General features: G+C 52.5%; 1 protein-coding gene across 2 annotated transcripts in view; it reads right to left on the bottom strand.

Annotated features, from left to right (window-relative positions):
- The window catches only part of ATP2B2 (ATPase plasma membrane Ca2+ transporting 2), a 289,183-nt gene extending 272,241 nt beyond the window's left edge, over positions 1-16,942 (bottom strand). For both annotated transcript variants that reach the window (XM_029916061.1, XM_029916062.1), the window contains exon 1: positions 16,896-16,942. The gene's annotated coding sequence lies outside the window, so the exon portion shown is untranslated. The remainder of the gene's footprint in view (positions 1-16,895) is intronic.
- Between the last annotated feature and the right edge of the window lie 1,973 nt (positions 16,943-18,915).

The raw sequence follows: 18,915 nt of genomic DNA, 5'->3' as shown, positions 1-18,915 counted from the left end.
AGCCTGTTCCTAGGCATGTAAATTCATTAATATGGGATTACAGGGATTAGAGGCTGCCGCACTCTGAAGGTGACCGAGGGCAAGCTTGAGGGGTCTCGCCATGTGGAGAAAGAAACCAAGGCTCAAGCGCTCTCCACAGAGAGCAGAAGGAACGTGGGGTTCAAGCCCCCTGGAGCTCCCCCTCCGCCCCCTCGCCTGCACCAAATAGGAGAAAGCAGGGAACCATGCTTCCCTCCTGGTCACAGAGAGGGTGGCTGTCCTGGAATCCCACCCGTCCCCCACCCTCTCTCTCTCTCTCTTTGGTGTGCTTCTCAAGCAGAGACTCTGCCAGAAGGGCTGGAACATGACTGGCGGCCTGGCTTTCTACGGAGCACCACCCCAGACCCTCAGGACCGGACAGACCATTCTAGGAGGCACTAGGTGATGCCTCCTCGCTGCGTGGGGAAGCGGCTCTGGCCCCCTCTCCTTCCTGCTAGGGGCTCAAGGAGGAAAGACTCCGCTCTGGGCTGTGTGTCTTCAACACCCAATCCTGGCACTTGTAGATCCTGTGCCCTTCTAGCAAAGACAGAAACAGAGCGAGCGAGAGAGGGAGGCAGGCAGGAGTGACAGGTGGGGAGAGAGCATAAACAGGCCTCAAGCCACAACACCTTGAGGAGAATTTAATCACAGTATTATTTATTCTTTGTATTTATTTTTGATGGTTTGCTTCTGTGTGTGACAGGTGATATTCTATTCAAGTGCAGGATGAAGTTAATCTTTAAAATAATGTCCTGGAGGACAAGGGTGAGCAGACCAGAGCAAGGGCAAGCAGCTGAGGGCGCATGTGGTCTCCAGATTCGGGGAAAATTCAGACGTGGACCGTGAATGGCGGTGGCTGGACGGTGGCTGGGAACCCTGACACAGAGGACGCACGCCACCCTGCACAGGCAGACTGAGGCCTGGAGAGGGGAAGGGTTTGCTCCAGGGGAGCGCATGGCAAAGTGGGGATCTGCACCAGGCCACCCCCACTCCCAGCCCTGGGAGCCTCCCACCTCCTCCATCTCTGGGCCAATTTAATTTCTCTTTTCTCTGAACTGGGCCCCTTGCTTGTCTCGACCTCTCCGTTCTCCCTGTCTCCAAACCCCAGGAAGCTCCATTTCACCCCATCCTTGTTCCGGCTCAGAACTGGAACAAGTGAGAATTCACTGTGAGGCATATTAGCAAGAACTCAGAGCGGATGGGAGTCCGAGGCGACTCTGTACTCACACGCTGAGCGAGTCTGCACCAGAGTCTCACCGCCTCTGGGCCTGGCCTCCTTTCCTCCACAAGAAATGACAATGCTGCCCCTCTGGGGACCGTTGGGAGGCCTCAATGATCCAATGCCTCTGAAATGCCTAGCACAGCATCTGGCATTTGTATTTGGCAGATGCTCGACAAAGGTGAGTTCTCTAAGAGAATAGTTTCTTTTCAGAAGGAGCATAGAGTTGCTCTGGAAGTCCTTGGTATATTCAGTGACACTCTTGACAGCAGATGAGAAGACTTAAAACCGCTTTAAAAATAGATTAGCAGTCATTTATAATTTGTACACTCCTTGTCGGAATGCAAATGATGTTGCTAAAAGCCTGCTCTCTTAAATGGGCTTGTTCAACATCAATCTGCTTCGCAAATCCTTTTTCTTCTTTCGAGTGCAGGTAAAAATCGCCCTTGCAAGAGTTCAGAATAGCAGAGCTCAGAGACTGGCTCCTGGGAATGAGATTTTATTAGGTAGGACCTATGGGGCCTGGACAACCTGTGTGTTCTCTGCCCACCGCCCCCCCTCCCCCCACAAACCAGCACCCAAGAAATAAACTTCTCAACTGTCAGATCAAAGAGCAACCAAAAGAGAACAAAGATCTGAAAGGCCTCTGGAAAGTGGGTGAGATCTGGGTGGGGGTGTAGCTCAGAGTCTTCCGCCCTCCCTCTCTGGAGAGCCGTGTGTTTGGACAAATGGCGTATCTTCCCTTGGATGTCCCACGGGCATCTAAACTTAACAGGGCCCAAACCAGACTCAGCGGCCCTCCTCCCTCTGCCCCCACACACTTCTCCCAGATTCCCCACCTTGGTAAGACGCGGCACTGAATCATCCCTGTGGGCCAGGGAGCTGGCAGGCTTGCTGGTCTCCCCTCTCCTGGCCTCCCCAGGCTGCAGGGACGGGATCGCTCTTGAATCCCAGCTCTCCTGCTCCTCACAGCCTTGGCTCTAGCCACCATGACCTCCTGCCCGGAGCCCTGGTAAGCATCCTGTGCTGAGTCTCTGCCTCCATGTGGCAGATGGAGTGATGGCCACATAACACGCTTGTCATCACCTTCAGTCTTCTGCCCCAAACCTCAGGCTATTCTAACTTTTCAGATGAAGTCCACATTGCCTGACTCAACTCAGAGCACGTGGCGACTGAGTCCTGCGTGTCCGCTGGGCCCTGGCCCTGGTCAGACACAGGCCCGCCAGCATGGCCACCCTCTGCCCCGCCCTTCACGTCTACACCAGAGGCTGCAAACTGGCAGCCTGCAGGTGTATTCTGTTTGGCTTCCCCAGGGCTACACCGATATTTCCAAGTCAGGATGCCTGACTTCTCTTAAAAACTTAGGAGACCGGGCAACCCTGGGCCAGCTTTCCTTCACCGCGACAGCTCCCTGAAGCCAAATCCTACTTCCCCTGTAGAGCCATCAAACACCTTCCAGTTGGCCACAGTCCCCGCCAATCCGTATTGTCTTACCCCAGCCTGCTGCTCTCCCTGAGATCATGTGCCTGGGCTCTCTGGATATTGGAACCTGCTCCTCCTGGCCTGTGTACAGGCTCTCCAGCGCACCTGACTCTTCTTGTCCTGACCTTCGGCCTGCTTGCCCCTCCTACTGGAATGCCCTTTCTCACCCTGATGGAAAAACACCCCCTCCTTTGAGACTCTGCGCCAGCACTCCCCTTGCTGCTTGAGAGAATGCACTTTAGCCTTCTGTGCCCCTGCTGCCCCCTATACGGATCTCTTTCCCGGTATCTCTTGCACCAAAGTACTCTTATTAATACTTGGATCTCTCCTACTGGAATGTGAGCCTGGTCCCTATCTCTAGAGCACAACACACTCCCTCATTCAATAGGCCCATAAAAAATTGTTGATGGGTGGACGGATAGAAGCTAAGAATAACAAAACAACAGTCCTAGCCTGGGTGCTGGGCTAAGCATTTTACGTGAAAGAAGCATTTAACATGTGTTATCCCATTTAACAACGAACAGAACCCAACATGGGGGACCATTATTATCCACCTTTTATGAATGGGGAGACCAACCCTGCAGTGGGGTAGAGGGTCTGACTGCAAAGTTGGCCTGTTCACCAGCCTGAGAACTTGTCTCCTTGCCCCTGTGAGGCTCAAAGTCCTTCTCACCTGACAAGTCACTGTCCAGAGAGGCAAAGCTGAGGGGAACCTGGACAGTGGTTCTGGGCACCAGGCCTGGAGCATCAGCAAAGAAGGCCCTGTGTCCTAGGAGGCCTCAGCTCACCAGGAAGGATCAGGAAGACCCAGGGTGGCCCCAGGCATCAGGGTGGCCCCAGGCATCAGGGTCACCCCGAGCGGCACCAGCACTGGCCTACTATTTCCAAATGAGGAGCTCAGGGTTCAAAACCAGGCTCTGCCATGCATGAGCTGCTTGAGACCCCAGGCAAGATGCCCCATCTCTCCGATCCTCACTTTCCTCACCTATAAAATGGGGGTGATAATTGTACCCACATCTAGAGCTGCAGTAAATGTACAAAGAGACAGTGTATACCAAGTGCCCAGCTGTGTTTGACAGATGGTGGCGGCAGCTCTCAGTGGAGTCAGGGGAAAGCTGCTTCATACACCACCCAGGTCTGCGAGCTCAGACCCCAGGTAGCAGATGGGGTAGAGACAGGAGCCTGAACAGGGGTCCTGTGCTGGTCTCTATGGTGAAGTGAGGCAGGCTGCGTTTCAAATTCTCCTGGCTATCGTAGTAGGCTGAAGGCCCAGCTCCTTCTCCTTGGTAAACGCCAGTGGGTGACTGTGTGTGCGTGGGGGTGTGCAAATGCATGAGTGTGAGCACTGGGGGCGTGTATCTGTGTCTACTGAGGCACATGTACCCATCCTTACAACACTGGCTGAGATCACGAACGCATGCATGCATATTTGTACCTACCTGGTTACGTGTAAGACCCCCTCTCACATGCCTGCTCACGACGCCCTGAGAGCCTGGACTGCCTGCCTCGGTCACTGCTGTATCCCCGGGGCCTGGCCCTGAGTAGGTTCTCAATAAACCTACATATGATGAATGAGTCTAGTCTACACACACACACACGCACACACACACACTCACTTCTGCCGTTCACACTCACTGAATGTTTTTTTTAAATGTTTATTTATTTTTGAGACAGAGAGAGAGTAAGTGGGGGAGGAGCAGAGAGAAAGGGAGACATAGAATCCAAAGCAGGTCCCAGGCTCTGAGCTCTGAGCCTGACGCAGGGAATAAAGATCATGATGTGAGCCAAAGTTGGACACTTAACCAACCAAGCCAGCCAGACGGCCCTCCAATCACTGTATGTTTTTTAAAAAAGACTTAATGTGGTCATCCTGTGATGAATCTCCTATTGTTTTCAAGCGTTTTGTCTTTCTCAGCTTCACCCAGAGACCAAGGTGCACCGCTAGCATGGTGGTTGGTGGAGGGAGAAAAGAAAGCCTACATCTGAGTGGGCCAGGCTGGGCAGGGATCCAGTTCCGCCTTGTGATAGCTGTGTGCCACTGGTCAGCTGCTTTACCTCTCTGATCCCCTTGGGTGAGGATTGAGTATGTCTGGGCAAGAGAAAGCCCAGCACAGAGTCCAACCCAACGGAGTTGTCTGTCTTGGTGATTCTGACGTGGGGATCCCCCACCAGCCTGGATACACCCAGACCTCTAGCACCGGGCCTCCCACCTGAGAAACAAGCTCTCTCTAAAGTTTTTCTTTCTCTTAACTGCAAGGTCTTTTCCAAAACCAAGCAGAATTCCTGGACTCCCAGTAGAAGGGTCAGTTGTGGGCCAAGGCAATGCTGGGTTAGCCAGCCTGTGGTCCCCCTTCCCCGTCCCCTCTGATACCATACCTCGGGGCTCCCAGCGCCTAGCCAGGACGCAAAGGCATTCTGTTATGTCCCATTTCAAGTTCCGGCTCTGCACTACCAACCTACCCGGCATTGTTCTCACTCAATATTTGGAAAACCTGCCCTCAGTGAAGATGGGGCACCCCTTTGCATACTTGCACCCAGTATTATTTAGTCCCAAGCTGCAAAGAGCAGGCTGAGGGTGCAGTGGGTGCAGGGTGAGATCTTCCTGTCTCACTGCTGGCTGACACCAAGTTCAGTGACTACACTGCCAGGGATCTGGACAGATGGTGTGCGGGTGACACATGTGGCTTTGACTCAGCACCTCCCGAGGTTTTACCGTGGAGCTGCTGGGAGAGGGGACTGAGGGTGCCTCCAGGGGGACATCGTCTTGAAGTGGCAGCCCTTGAGCATCACTAGCTCCCTTTGGCCACATTCAAGCTCATCACCTCTCTTCCCTTCCATCCCCACTTGCTCCTCTTCCCTCCTCCCCTCTCTCATCAAGAGGCCCCTAACACCCATCCGGTCTCTGTGGCCCACTCCCACATTGTCCTGGACTCTGCCTCTTCCCTCCCCGTTGGTGTCCCACCCAGCCTTGCCACTCAAACTCGGAAAAGAGCAGAGCTTTCCCTGGCATTTCACTTCCTAAACCCACTATCTTGGTCTAAAGCACTGGCTTCCATGAGTTTAAGGTCACAGTTTTCTTTTTTGGTGTGTGTGTGGTGGGGGGGGTTCCACCCTGTGTCCCTCTTCACCCCATCCACGTTGCAGCCAGACTGAGTTTTCTCAGATGCAAAACCGACCACATCACACCATCGTTTTAAACCCTTCAGTGCCTCTCATCGGCCTACAGGATCAAGTCAAAACTCCATCATCTGGCATTTGAGGATCACGACATGGCCCTTGTCAGTCTTTTCTGCCCATTTTCTGCAGCCCCTGCTCAGGCCTGGTGAGCTGGTCACTTCACACTTTTGCGTTTTTGGATGTCCAAACCTCTTTGCAGTCACTCATAATATCTTGGCTGCCTTTTGTCCTCTGAAGAACTCCTACTCATCCTTCAAGACCCAAACCAAATGGCCCCTCCTCTGGTACCCTGAGGCCCAGGTGGCCTCTCTCTGCCCCTGGAAGACCCTCTTCTATTGTACATCTTGTGACATTACAGTTCTTTAAGCAAGCATCCTCTTGGCAAGGCTAGGAGGACTTCTGGGTAAATGCCTCATTCCAGTCCTCCTTAAATCCCCTGCTGCCCAGCAGGGAGCCTGGCATGTACTTGGCCCTCAGAAAACTTCTGGCAAAGAATGAAGGAAAGAGCTAACATCCTTCGTCCTTCGGGGAAGTCCTACGACTGCCCTGTTTTGGGTATGAGCCAACAGCAACCTTCGTTCCCCAGAATCCTGGGCCACCTGAAGTATGCACAGAGCCAAGTCCCCCTGCTGCTTCACAGAATCCCAGAGAACAGGCTCTTGGGCTGCTTCCTCCGCCCATCTCAGCAGCAACAGCTTTATCAGATCTGCTTTTCTAGAAGTCCCAGAGCCAGCGGCCCCTTCCCAGCCTCTGTGGGGTCCACGGCATTCGCAGACCCTCACTTACCCTTCCCAGTGTGTCTGGGCCGGCTGTGTGGGAGGAGTGGGCTTCTCCCCCCAGCCGGGGCTCTGGGGCTCCAACCTGGCAGGGCGGGGGCCTGCAGGGCAAGGAGTGGTACTGAGCTCTGGCTGCCAGCATGGAGCGGCTGCTGCAGAGCCTGCCGCCCCCACCCAGGACTGCGGCTCTGGCCGCCGCCAGGGGCCTCCCAGCATCGATCAGTCCTGCTACTGCAAGGCTCCTTGGTGCGCCTGGCTGAGGCCGGGAGCTTTGCAAGGACGCAGAAAAAGATATCGAAAATTAAAGGGAGACATCTAACAAAGGGCCATCCGTGGGGGCCAGAGAGCAAACCATCTGCCGAGAGAAATGCCAGAGGACAGAGCAAAGGAAGGTCCTCTGATGGACCCTGCAAGGGAAGGAGGAGCAGAGACCAAGTTCCTGAAGGGTAACCCTGTAAGAGCGAACTCTTTTGCCTGCCAGGTTCCTGGTTTTAACAGGAATGGGTACAAAACTCACAACACAACATGCAGCCGCTCTTGCTTGTCATTTAAGCACCTTTTGATGATGCTGACGCAGGGGTGACGAGGTGAACCTCATTGGGACTCTGCAGGGCCTTCAGTCTACTCACAAGGAGTGGGCTGTGTGACCTGACACTGGGTGACTCATTCTACCCCAGGTCCTTCTCCTTCAACCCCTACCATACTGTGGAGCTTCACTTTCCCACTGGGCTCATTGCAGCTCAGGAAAAAAATCTGTGACTCATTCTACTCTCCGTAAACACTCCTGATTCCTCTGCTTATCCCTGTCTCCTTGTTTTCCTTTGTATGTTTCTCTGCTCTCTTTTTTTTCCTAACACTATAGGCTCTGGCATTGGAGTTCTGATGAGCACATTCTTCAAAATCAAAGGCCATGAACCTTCCTTCCTGGCCTGACCAATCAGTTCTGTACGCTGGACTCCTAGAGCGGCTCATTCCCTTTACTTACTCTTGGAGGGGTCCAATTTAGGAGCATTTGCAGGACCCTGAAGGTTCTTTCAGAATTTGAGTCAAGAAACTCCCGAAGCAGGGTCTGATGTGAACTGCATTTGAGGAGAGTGAGCCTTGGGGCTTGCAAAAATGTGGAGGGGAAGGAGAAAGGAATCGCCAAGACGGTTCAGAGACAAGGTCAGGATCATGGTCAGCACCAGCCTCAGAGACCCAGCCGGGGGGGCAGGGTGTGCACACCAGGCAGCAGCAGGCAGAACCTAGACCCAGGCTTGGGGGCCCTGTGGACCTGACTTCCCTTCTGCTTACTGGCTGGGCCATCCAAGGCAAGCTACTTAATCTCTCCGAGCTTCAGTGTGCCCGAATGTGAAATGGAGAGAGCAATGCCCACGCCTTTCAGAAGTGGTGCAAGTCTCAAGTTAAAAAACATGCATGAAGTTTCTGCCACAGCATTCCGTACCCAGCAGCTGCTCAGGACACATGATTTGCTCTCTTAACTGTCCCCTCCCTCCTTCAAATCTCCCAAGGGGCTCATGGAAGGCACCAAGAACCAGGTAAGGAAGTTCCAGAAAGCTGTGAAATAGGACCCACAGCCAGGAGCCAGACCAGAAGGCACACAAGTCAGGGATTCTGGAAGGCGGCACCGAGTCCCCTTGGGAGAGTGGAGCAGGCACTGGCCCCGTGCCTGCCCCGTGTGGACGACCAACAGCAGGAGGGGCCAGGCATGCCCCGGCCTCATCTGCTACCTGCCCCTAGATCCCAGGCATTTCCAAACCCACATTCACGAGCCCCTTCTGAAGCCGCGCGTGCATGCGTGTGGCAGAACATCATGTCCTCTGGCATGTATCATTAAGTGCTTTTTTCCTTCTAGATGCTTCTCCTCATGCTACCGGAGACTAAACCCCCAACATGCTGGCCGTACGAAGAGAGTGAAATGGCAGGATCAGACAAAGTGATTGTCCTGACAGTTTCTAAATGAAGAGTGTTCTAGGCCTTATGCATTCTCCCCGTGTCTGATGAGCTGGAGGTCCTAAAGTTCTTCTTGAATACAAAGGTGAACCTCCATCCTCCCAAATCTATGTGTCACCTGAGGTCTTTTTCCTTCCTATCTCCCTCCTCCTCTCCATCCCTCGCCTTCCATGGTGCAAAAAAAGATCAAGGGAGGAGGTACCAACACTTGCTGGAGGGAACCTTGGCCGGATCCCTCTGGATTTCTATTTCTCTGCGGAATGGGAGGCACGGGGCAGGCCCTGCCAGGTGTCTGTGTCAGGCCCGGCAGAGCCACGCACGCTCCCAGAGGGACCAGGGGGGCGAGCTCGCCCAGGGACCACAAAAGGCATTAGAAGGGCGTCCCACTGGGCTGACCTTCCCCAGCTGGCTTCACCACAGGGAATGCAGTCCTCATCAGCCAGGCTGTGCCCATGTCACAGGTGGGAAGCGAGCACCCACGGGCCCACGGGCATCCCTCTGCAGCTCTGAGACATTCTAGAGTCAAACAGCTGCCACATCCCGCCTCAGAAGGCATTCTCCTCATTTCATCTGTCCCTCTGTTAGAAGTGGTGGGTCCCGTCCGCTCCTGAACGATGCAAATGACACCTGCTGAATGCTGGGCGTTTCTGCTAAGTGCGTTCTCCCCAAATGAGATTTTAAGTCATGACTATGCACCCGGGGAGGGGTGGGCAGGGGTGCGCAGGGCCCGCTGCTCTGTTCTACAGACGAGGGGTGATGAGAACTGCCAGCAGGGGCTCACTCCTACCTCAGCTGAGGGTATGGTAGGGGTGGAGCTGCGTGACTGATGGGTGGAGGACAGGGGTGCAGAGGACCCACGCCTGCCTCTCGGCTCACAGCTTCCCCCACCCCCACCGCCCCTGGCTCTCCCTTGCCTCAGCCAGCCAGCCTTCCTATCTGTGCCCTTACCCAGGTGGGGAGGTGGTCCCCTCCCCTTACTGGAGGAAGGCAGCCTGAGGGCTCAGGAGGCTGTCAGAGGCAGCAATGCCTGGACCTGAGAAGAACGGCATTCTACAGAGGGACTGGGTCCCTCTCCTGAGTGACTCCGTGGAACTCAGGACCTGCCCACTCTTTTTTTTTAATGTTTATTTATATTAGAGAGAGAAGGAGAGAGAGATAGAAGGAGAGAGACAGAGACAGACCGACAGACAGAGAGCAAGAGTAAGCAGGGAAGAGGCAGAGAGAGAAAGAGACAGAGACAGAATCTGAAGCAGGCTCCAGGATCTGAGCTGTCAGCACAGAGCCTGATGTGGGGCTTTAACTCATCAGCAGTGAGATCCTGACCTGAGCTGAAGTTGGACACTTAACTGACTAAGCCACCCAGGCACCCCTGGATCTCTCCCATTCTTATTCTAAATGACTCTGCCAGGGCCCCCCAAAACTCACATAGACCTTTTTTTGTCTTTGAGTTCTCATTTCAGCCTATCCCCTTGCTCCCCCACCCCGCCCTTTTTTACCTTTACCTGTAAAAATCCTTTACAATCTGCATTAACTTCTATGTCCAGAAACTCCTAAGAGTGTGACCTTGGATAAGTGACTCAGCCTCTGTATGCCTCAGTTTCATTAATCTGTGAAATGGGTACAATACCAGTGCTGTGGGAATTAAGTAAGAGAATGCACTTCTGGGGCCTGGCACGTGCCCAGGACAGGGAAGGCAGGCACTCAGCCAAAGACCTTATTGCTGTGCCAGCCCTGATCACCCTCAGTCAGGAGTGATTTCTCCTGCCTCTACATTTCTGCCCTCCCACATCCCACTTCTCTCACTCTGTTCTGCCTTAGGATAGTGACTCCCATCCCTTCTCTCCGGCCATAGTCTGAGGTGCCAGACGATGCCTCCGACTCCTGGCCTGGAACTAGGTACAGAGAGTGCGGGCCCACTTAGCCCTTACGGTCCCACAGCCCCTAGGGGGTTCCTGCTCTCTGCCTGCACTTCCTCACCAACCATTCCCACCTCAGTCCCACCCAGGCGCTACTGTCGCTTCCTTTCCTCTGCAGACACTCAGCCCAAGGTCACTGCGGTCCCCATCTTGTCCAGTCTTGTGGCCCTTTCTTGGTCCTCCTCTTCCTGGACTTCTTGCATTCAGTGCTGATTTTGTCACCTCTCCTTCTGCAACACCTGCCTGGGGACCCAGCTCCCTCCAGCTCTCCTGCTTCTCCCAGCCACTAACTATTGCAGGCACAGCCTTTGGCTCCTTTTTTTTTTTCCCCCCCAACTACACTCACTCCCTGAGTTATCCCATCCAACACCGGGGTTTCAAATATGATCCAAATACTGATCTTTCCCTGAGCTCCAAACTCATAGCTCCAACTGCCTACTCCATACCTCACCTCCACTTGGACATCTAATGAATCTTAAACTCAACAGGTCCAAAACATTAGTCCTCATTTTCCTCCAACCAAATCTATTATCTCCTAGTCCCCACCCCTGGCCTCCAATCTTCTGCTAGTCTTAGCAAAGGACACCGGCATCTACCCTGCTTATAGGAAAGAATATGACTGACTTTTGTCCCTGGTTTCTGGGAGCAAGACTCTAAATCTTTAGAATTTCCCTAGTGACGGAGGTAGGCTTTGTCCTTCATGAGCCCCTGGGACCACACTTGAGTTTATGCTAATAAGCTGAATCAGGATGGGGGCTGGTCACCAGAAAGACCAACTATGGCAGGAGAGGATAGGGGCTCTGAGCCAGCCCCACGTCCAGGGCAGGGAGGATGGAGAGTGACTTTCGTCATGCAGTCAACGAATCAGTCACTCACGCCAACATAATGAAATCCTAATATAAACTCTGGGGGCGCCTGGGTGGCTCAGTCAGTTGAGCGTCTGACTCTTGATTTTCACTCAGGTCATGATCCCAGGGTCTTGGGATCGAGCTCCATGTTGGGCTCCACACTGAGCGTGGAGCCTGCTTAAGATTCTCTCTCCCCCATGCTGTGTCTCTCCTTCACTCCTGCTCTCTCTCTAAAATGTAAAAACAACAACAACAAGTCTGGAGACTGGAGCTCAGTGTGGCTTCCTGGTTAGTCAACCATCAATGTGCCAGGAGGGCAGGCATGTCTCTGGTAGGACCCTGACAGACCTCACCTTCATATCTTTTCATCGGGCTGGTCCTGAATCTGCATCTGTAATTGTTAAGTAGTGCACTTTTCTGAGTTCTGTGAGTCATCCTAGGGAATTGTCAAGACAAAGGGGGGTCTAGGAACCCTTCAAATTTGTAGGCAGCCCACCAGATGTGCAATAGCTTGAGCACCGTGCTTGCAGCCAGCGTCTGAAGCTGGAGCAGTCTTGCTGGGCACTGTGTCCTTTAGCTTGTGGGGTGTGTGGGAAGTGTAATGCTCTGGGCGGCCAGTGCCAGATTTGAATTTCAGCACTGCAGCTGGTGTCAGAGCGCACCCCGGGGTCATCGACACAGAACAGCGCCCCTTGTCCCCATGTCCACTGTCACCATCTGGTTTGGCACCCTCATCTCTCACCTGAATTCCCACAGCAGCCTCCTCCCCGGTCTTCTGGATTCTACTCCTGCCCCACGCACATCTACCCTCCACAAAGCAGTCTAGAGGGTTCCTTTAATATGCAAGTCAGTCCTCTCACTACCTCCCCCCGCCCCACAATGTCACATGCCCCATCCCAAAGTCCTCATGACCCAGCCCCTCACCAGCCAGCCAAACCTCCCCTCCCACCGCATTAGCTGCCCGGCCGCTGGAAAAGATCTCGGACAGATGAGACCTGGTGTCTCAGAATCTTCCACTTTGCAGCTGTGACAGAGATGTATTTACATAGATGTGGAAGGAATCACAACAGGGCTGTAAAGTTCAAACCGTTTGAGCAAAAGAAAAAAAACATGTTTTGGGAGCAGGCAACAAACAGATGCTCTGAAAGCAAAATGTACCAGGTCATTTACTTCAGAAGTTACCGAGAGCTTGAAGACCAAACCAAACCAAACAAAACAAAACAAAACAAAAACAAACCCCAAACTCCAAACCCAAAAAACAAAACGAAAATAAAAAACCACAATTGAGAAAAATGCACTGAATGTGGAATCTCCTAATTTGGGTTTTAGCTTCCTTTCTCCCATTTCTGAGCTGTATGACTTTGGGCAGGTGGCATCCTCTCCCTGAGCCTCAGTTTTGTCATCTGTAGAATGGGGAGAATCCAAACACATCCTGGCCCATGTCCGAGCATCACTGTGAGAGCCCCATGAGAGGCAGGTAGGAGAAGACCCGTCGGATGTTACTTAGTTTGCTACTGTGTTAACATCTGTCAGGGCAGGAAGTCCCCGGACATGTGGGCAAGAAATAAAGAGCCAGTATCAAGTGGACGTCTAGGAATAAAGGTGGATTTTCAGGCTCCCAGGAAAGGTGCCAAGAGAGAAGAGATTTTGCTGAATCAGAGGAAAATGCTAAAGCAACTTTTTGTGCTTTGTGGGTCACATTTTCTTAATCAACCATCCTCTCAATGACTCACAGAAAAGCTTCTGTGTAAAGGGGCTCCTTGAATGGGGCCTTAAAGGATGCTTAGGAGTTTTCCAGACTGGAGATAAAGGGAAGGGCTTGGAAAGAGGCCCAGAAAAACGAAATAGTGTGAACATCTCCCAAATCTTCCTCTGCAGCTCCACTTCCAGAACTTACATCTGGACCCTCATCCCAGCACTTCTGCAAAGGTCATCTAAATAGATTTTCTGTTGTAGTCTCTTGTAGCTTCTGTTCTCTATCTGTTCCACCCTTGCTCAAGAGGCTGCTGTAGCTCCCTACTACCTTCCACTTAAATCTAAGGTGCCTGCCACTAGATGCCCACCTCAGCCTTGCTCTACTGCTCTCTGATCAGACCATTCCCTCTACCCTAATCGTCTCTGCTTCTACTAAACTCAATATCCACAACCTCCCACACCCCACTGGCTCACCTATTCCTTTTCTCCACAAGCGATGGGAAAAATCAGTTTCACCTTTGAAGTGATGCTAAGAAAAACTATTCTTAAATTTTGAGTTTTGAACAACTTAATTGTTCATAGCTAACTCACTGCTTCTTAACCACGGTAGATGTGCTTAAGAGCGTCTTAGTAAAATTATCTTTTTGTACGCTGAACTCTTTCTTTTGCCTGGACCTTCGGCAGCTAATCTGTGGGGGCTGGGCACAACCAGAATGGTCATGCGTTTGCTTCTGGGTGTTGTTGGAGAGGTGAAGTGTTGCCCACGTGGACAGGTTGCATTTGGTGACTGCCTCACACCTCCCGAGGGGCCTCTTACAGGCCCTGTTCCCACTACAGCCTCAAGCTTAGTGCTCTGCAAAATAGTAGCCATAGTCACTGAGAATAGGCTGCCCCTGTTATGGGCTGAGACGTGATCCATAATCCATGTGTTGTGGTCCTAACACTCAGCATGTCAGAATGGGGCTATGTTTGGAGATATTGTCTATAGGGAGGTAATTACGGTAAAATGAGGTCCTGAGGGTGGGTCCTAATCCAAGAGACTGGCGTCCTAAGAGAAGATTAGGTTGGGGCACCTGGGTGGCTCAGTCGGTTAAGTGGCCGACTTTGGCTCAGGTCATGATCTCATGGTTTGGGCTCTACGTTGGGCTCTGTGCTGATAGCTTGGAGCCTGGAGCCTGCTTCAGATTCTTTGTCTCCCTCTCTCTCTATCTCTCCCATGCTCATGCTCTATCTCTCAATAATAAAACCTTAAAAAATTTAAAAAAAGAGACAGAGAAGATTAGGACACAGATGACACAGAGGTACGGCCATATGAAGACCCAGGGAGAAGGCAGCCATCCAGCCAAGGAGAGAGACCTCAGAAGAAACCAAACCTGAGGACACCTGGATCTCAGACTTCTGGCCTCTACAACTGTGAGCAAATTCATTTCCACTGTCTGGGTATTTGGTTATGCGTGTCCTAGGAAACTAATACAGCCCCCGAGTCTAGCTCTCTCAGAACCACAGTTCGAGAGATGCAAGAACACTATGTGCCACAGGTTTGGGTTAAAAAAAATGTTAAGACAAAGAACACCCTAGAAATGAAAGCACCAATCTAACAATTTTTCCGATACAGCAGACTGGCAAAATGTACACATACACACAGGCGGGGGGGGGTGGGGAACGTGCCGCTGCGGGAAGGAATGCAGAAAAGCACAGAGAAGAAAATAGGTCAGCTGCTGTACCCCCACACATCTGTATCTGGCTCCCTAATCTTCCTCTCTCTGCTACCTGGCTTACTTGTTTCTTTCTACCCATGTTTCTCTTTGTAATGTAGCCTGGATTAATTCTGACAAATTGCCTTTTCACTTAACACTGAAATAAGACCATTTTCCATACGTTATTAACAACGCAGTGGCTGTCCAGAACCCTGCACGAGCCATCTGGGGTGCCACGCTGGGTCCCCCAACCTCCTGCTGGACATTCACATTCTTTCTTTTTTTTTTTTTAAACAAACATAAATAACGCTGTGATAAACATCTGTGTGTATAAACCTGCGTACACATTGTAGGCGATTTCCTCAGGGCACATTCCCCAGAAGTGCAATTACTGGCTACTTAAATTCTGAACGAGGAAACTTTTAAAAATTCTTACAATGTTCTAGGAGGTTATGCCACTTTGGGAAGTTTATCAATTTCAGACCACGCATATGAAAAGCTCCCCAGAGTCTGTGTTGTAATTTTAGACATCTTTAAAAAAGAAAGGAAGGAAGGAAGGAAGAAAACTGAGATTATGGGGCCATAGTCAGTGCAAGAGAATGACATCTATCCCTGGCCTCAGTGACGTTGCCCTTCAAGTGAGGGCCTGGTTCCTTAGCAGGAAAGGGAAGAGGTGGTGTGTTAATGGAGGGAACAAACCTTATTTTCGGAAAACAGTCGCGATCTGGCTCTCTAGCTCATGAGCACAGCAGAGTCGGACCACTCTGCACGCTCCCTAAGCCTCCCCCAGCGCCGCTGTTTGTTTCTCCATCAAAACCTACCCGTCCTGTGTCCCTTCCTGAAGGCCCAGCTACCTGCTAGAGCTAATCTGGTCAGATGATTTCTACAATGGACGCAGGCACCCATGGGTCACTAGACCACCCCAGAGAGCATTCACGGGTGCAGTAAACCAAAGCAGCACGTGCTTGATGCGTACAATGGAAAACACAGAAAATTCAAATTGCATATAACCTTGCAATTTGGATACAACCACTACTAACCTTCGGTTAACGTTTTGACGGAAGCTCTCAAAGCTTCTTCCTCATCCTCCCCCAGAGAGTGACACAGATGGTGGCAATGTGGGCAGTGTGATAGTGTGACCGGTGGGCAGGAGGGGGTGTTGGGTGCGGAAGGCTCGATCCAATTACGCACCCGGGGCAACTGCTGATCCCATCTAGGAGTGCAGGGAGCTCCACACAGGGCCACCCCCGAGGAAGGAGGGTTTCTCTGAGGTCGCTGGGGCCAGTAGCAGCCGCAGGCCATTGGTAGTGGTTCGGCCTGGCTTGTCCAGACAGTCCCCCAAGCAAGAGACTGTGTCTTCAAATGTTTGTAAGCAGACGGTTTGGAGTTAGGAGGGCATGCTTTCCCATGGGGTAAGGGTGACAGACTAGCTTCCAGAGGCCTCACCTACCCAGGACAGGAACCAAAGACAATACTGCCAGAGTCACCTCTAACACAGGCACTAAGCTACCAGAAATGTCCTCGGCAGGCCCCCTACCCAGGCGGGGCCAGGGCCCTCCGTGTAGTGCTCCTCCTCAACTCCCAAATCAAAGACCCTCTCAGTGTGGCTGACCCCAGCAAGATAGTCATCAAAAAGTAATCAGATGGCATTAAAAGATACTAAAGTGTGAATGACTGATATGATAGCCCTGTAACCCACACATGAATATTGCTTTTTACTGCAAAACAACATTTACTAATCCAGGTGCACCTCTTTTTTGGTAGACTATCACACCAAGGTAAAGGAGTCACACACAGGCCCTGAGGGGGACTGGGGAGCAGGGAAGTCACATTTAGGAAATAGGCCCAAACTACAGCTTCGGCTCTGTTTCTGGCTTCCTTCTTCCTGCTGCCCACAGGTTTTTGGGAGTGGTTGCTGAGAACTTAGGTGCTGGGCAGAAGGTTAGGGAGGCTGGGGTGCTCAGGGCAGGGGGAGGTGGAGAGTGGAGGGGGCACCAACACATGGTTTGCAAACCACGCATTTCTAAACCTGGGCCACTAATGGTGCTGAAGTATGTGCCCAGGTGCGAGTGGGGTCCCGTGTCCCTCCCGAGGAAGCAGGCTGTCACGCTCACCTCTCTCCTGGGCTGCTCTCAGTCTGCACTCCGGGTGTGGGAAACCTACAAGCAAAAAAGATTGAGATCAGAGAGGTCCGTCAGAGGGGCTTGTATTTTCCAGGTCAAACACTGGTGGCCAGATTCAGATCAGGCTGTTTAAAATGTAATATTTGAACTGATCCCAGTATTTAGAAACTGAGGGATTTCAAGCACAAGTCCAGCTTTCTGACCCTCTGGGGACAGCTGTACCTCTGGGCCATCTGCCAGCAGCCCAGCAATGGGCTACGTCCACAAGGGCCGCCTGCTCAGGCCCATAGATGCTCCCTAGCCCCCACCTGTCCGCCCCCTGTGAGCGCTCGCCCGTGACGCCACTGCTGAGGGATCTGCCACCAGGACCAGCAAGGCCCAGGCGGGCTTCCTCCCCCCCGCCTTCCTTTCTCCTGCTCCAGACATATCAACCAGAAGTACAGAGGGAGACTGCCAGGCTGGCCCCTTGGAGTCGTCAAGAAGAAGAAGGTGCCATCAGACCCTGGACACGGTCTGGGTGGGGGGCAGGGCCTGCTGCTTCCTCTTCTGCAGGACTTTCTAGCGCCCCTGCTCTGCTGTTCTGGGGGGCTGAATCAGGCAGGCTCCTAAGGGTTTAATAAAGGACCTCTTAACAAAAGCATGTGCAGGAGTGGTGTGGTCTCCCTGTGGGGGGAGGGATTAGAAATGGGGGTTCTGCTGTGACCACCTCTAGGGTGTGGGAAGAAGGAATGGTCTCCAGACCCGGGCACAGAGAAGACCCTGACAGAAGGTGTCACCTGGGGACAAGGTATGCAGCCAGCCCAAAAGGACCCTAAGGGTGACAGCTGAATATTAAATACCCTAACACCTCTCCCCCACCCTCACTTTATATCCTGCTGGAGCTCCCCATTGGCCACAGCCAACAGGAAGCCAGAGAGGGGAGGAAGTGCTCTGACAACTACAGGTCAACCCCTAGGGTACAGGGCAGCAGGGAGAGGGGAGGGGGTGGTCTCGAGGGGCAAATGGCAGATGTCTAGCACAGTGGCCCTGCTTCCTGTACCCTGTTCATCCTCAGAACCCACATCCTTTAGGCCCCAAGCCAAGGATAACCAGGTCCCACTCGGTGTCAGGAGCTCGGTGCCACCCTAACTATGCTTAGTTGGCATTTCTCTGCTCAGCTGGGGTGAGCTGTGCCCCCCACGCCCCCAGCTCCTCTTGCCACCTCTGCCCATTCTTTTCCACTGGGCACCCTTCAGGTTCCTCTCGCTGTGAGCGGGCTGTCCTTTTCTTGGAAAGACAGCCCAGCCCCGAGTTCCCAGAGACCCAAAAGCAGAGCCTCAGGGAACCCACAGGCACAAGGCTGACACAGAACAGACACAGAGACAAAGTGGCCACCTGAGCCTCCTCTCCCCAAAACTTTTCTGGGAAAACCCTGAGCCCGACAAGAGGCAGCCATGTGCAGGGTTTCCTGGAATCCAGAACCAGAACTGAGCCAGGAAATCACCTGCTCTTGGACCTGCTCTGGAGCACAGGTGGAGAAACAGGCCCAGAGGGGGGGCGGGCCTACACAGGCCACGCAGCCAGAAAACGGCAGGGCCAGCATTCTGTTCGCCCACCAGGCTACCCCTGCCCCTTGGCCTGGGAAACATGAGGCCCCAGCCATGGACTGTGTTTGCTCAACAGCGATCTTACAACACTGAAGGATCCCTGGTTCATTTACGCCTCACCCCAAATATTGGAGGCAAGGGACTGTTAGAACCCACGTGCTACAAAGGAATAACATGCCTTAAACCAGCACAGCAGGTGAGTTCTGCGGTAGACGCAACACCACTGACAGCCATGAGAAGAGAGAGCGTCAGGACTAGGATGCTTTCTCTAGGTTGGCTCTATGCTGAGGTCCTCACATCCATTTTCCCACTAAGGTTGTGTTCATTTTTGTTTGTTTTTTTAATCTGGAGAGTTTCTATGCCCTTTTCCTACTTGGCTAAAACACGGAAGATATATCATATATAGACTTCTGGTTTTATTGAGA

The sequence above is a fragment of the Suricata suricatta genome, chromosome 12 (assembly GCF_006229205.1).
Source record: "Suricata suricatta isolate VVHF042 chromosome 12, meerkat_22Aug2017_6uvM2_HiC, whole genome shotgun sequence".
NCBI classification, from domain to species: domain Eukaryota; kingdom Metazoa; phylum Chordata; class Mammalia; order Carnivora; family Herpestidae; genus Suricata; species Suricata suricatta.
The sequence above is the reverse complement of the archived record's forward strand: the minus strand, read 5'-3'. Positions and strand labels throughout refer to the sequence as shown.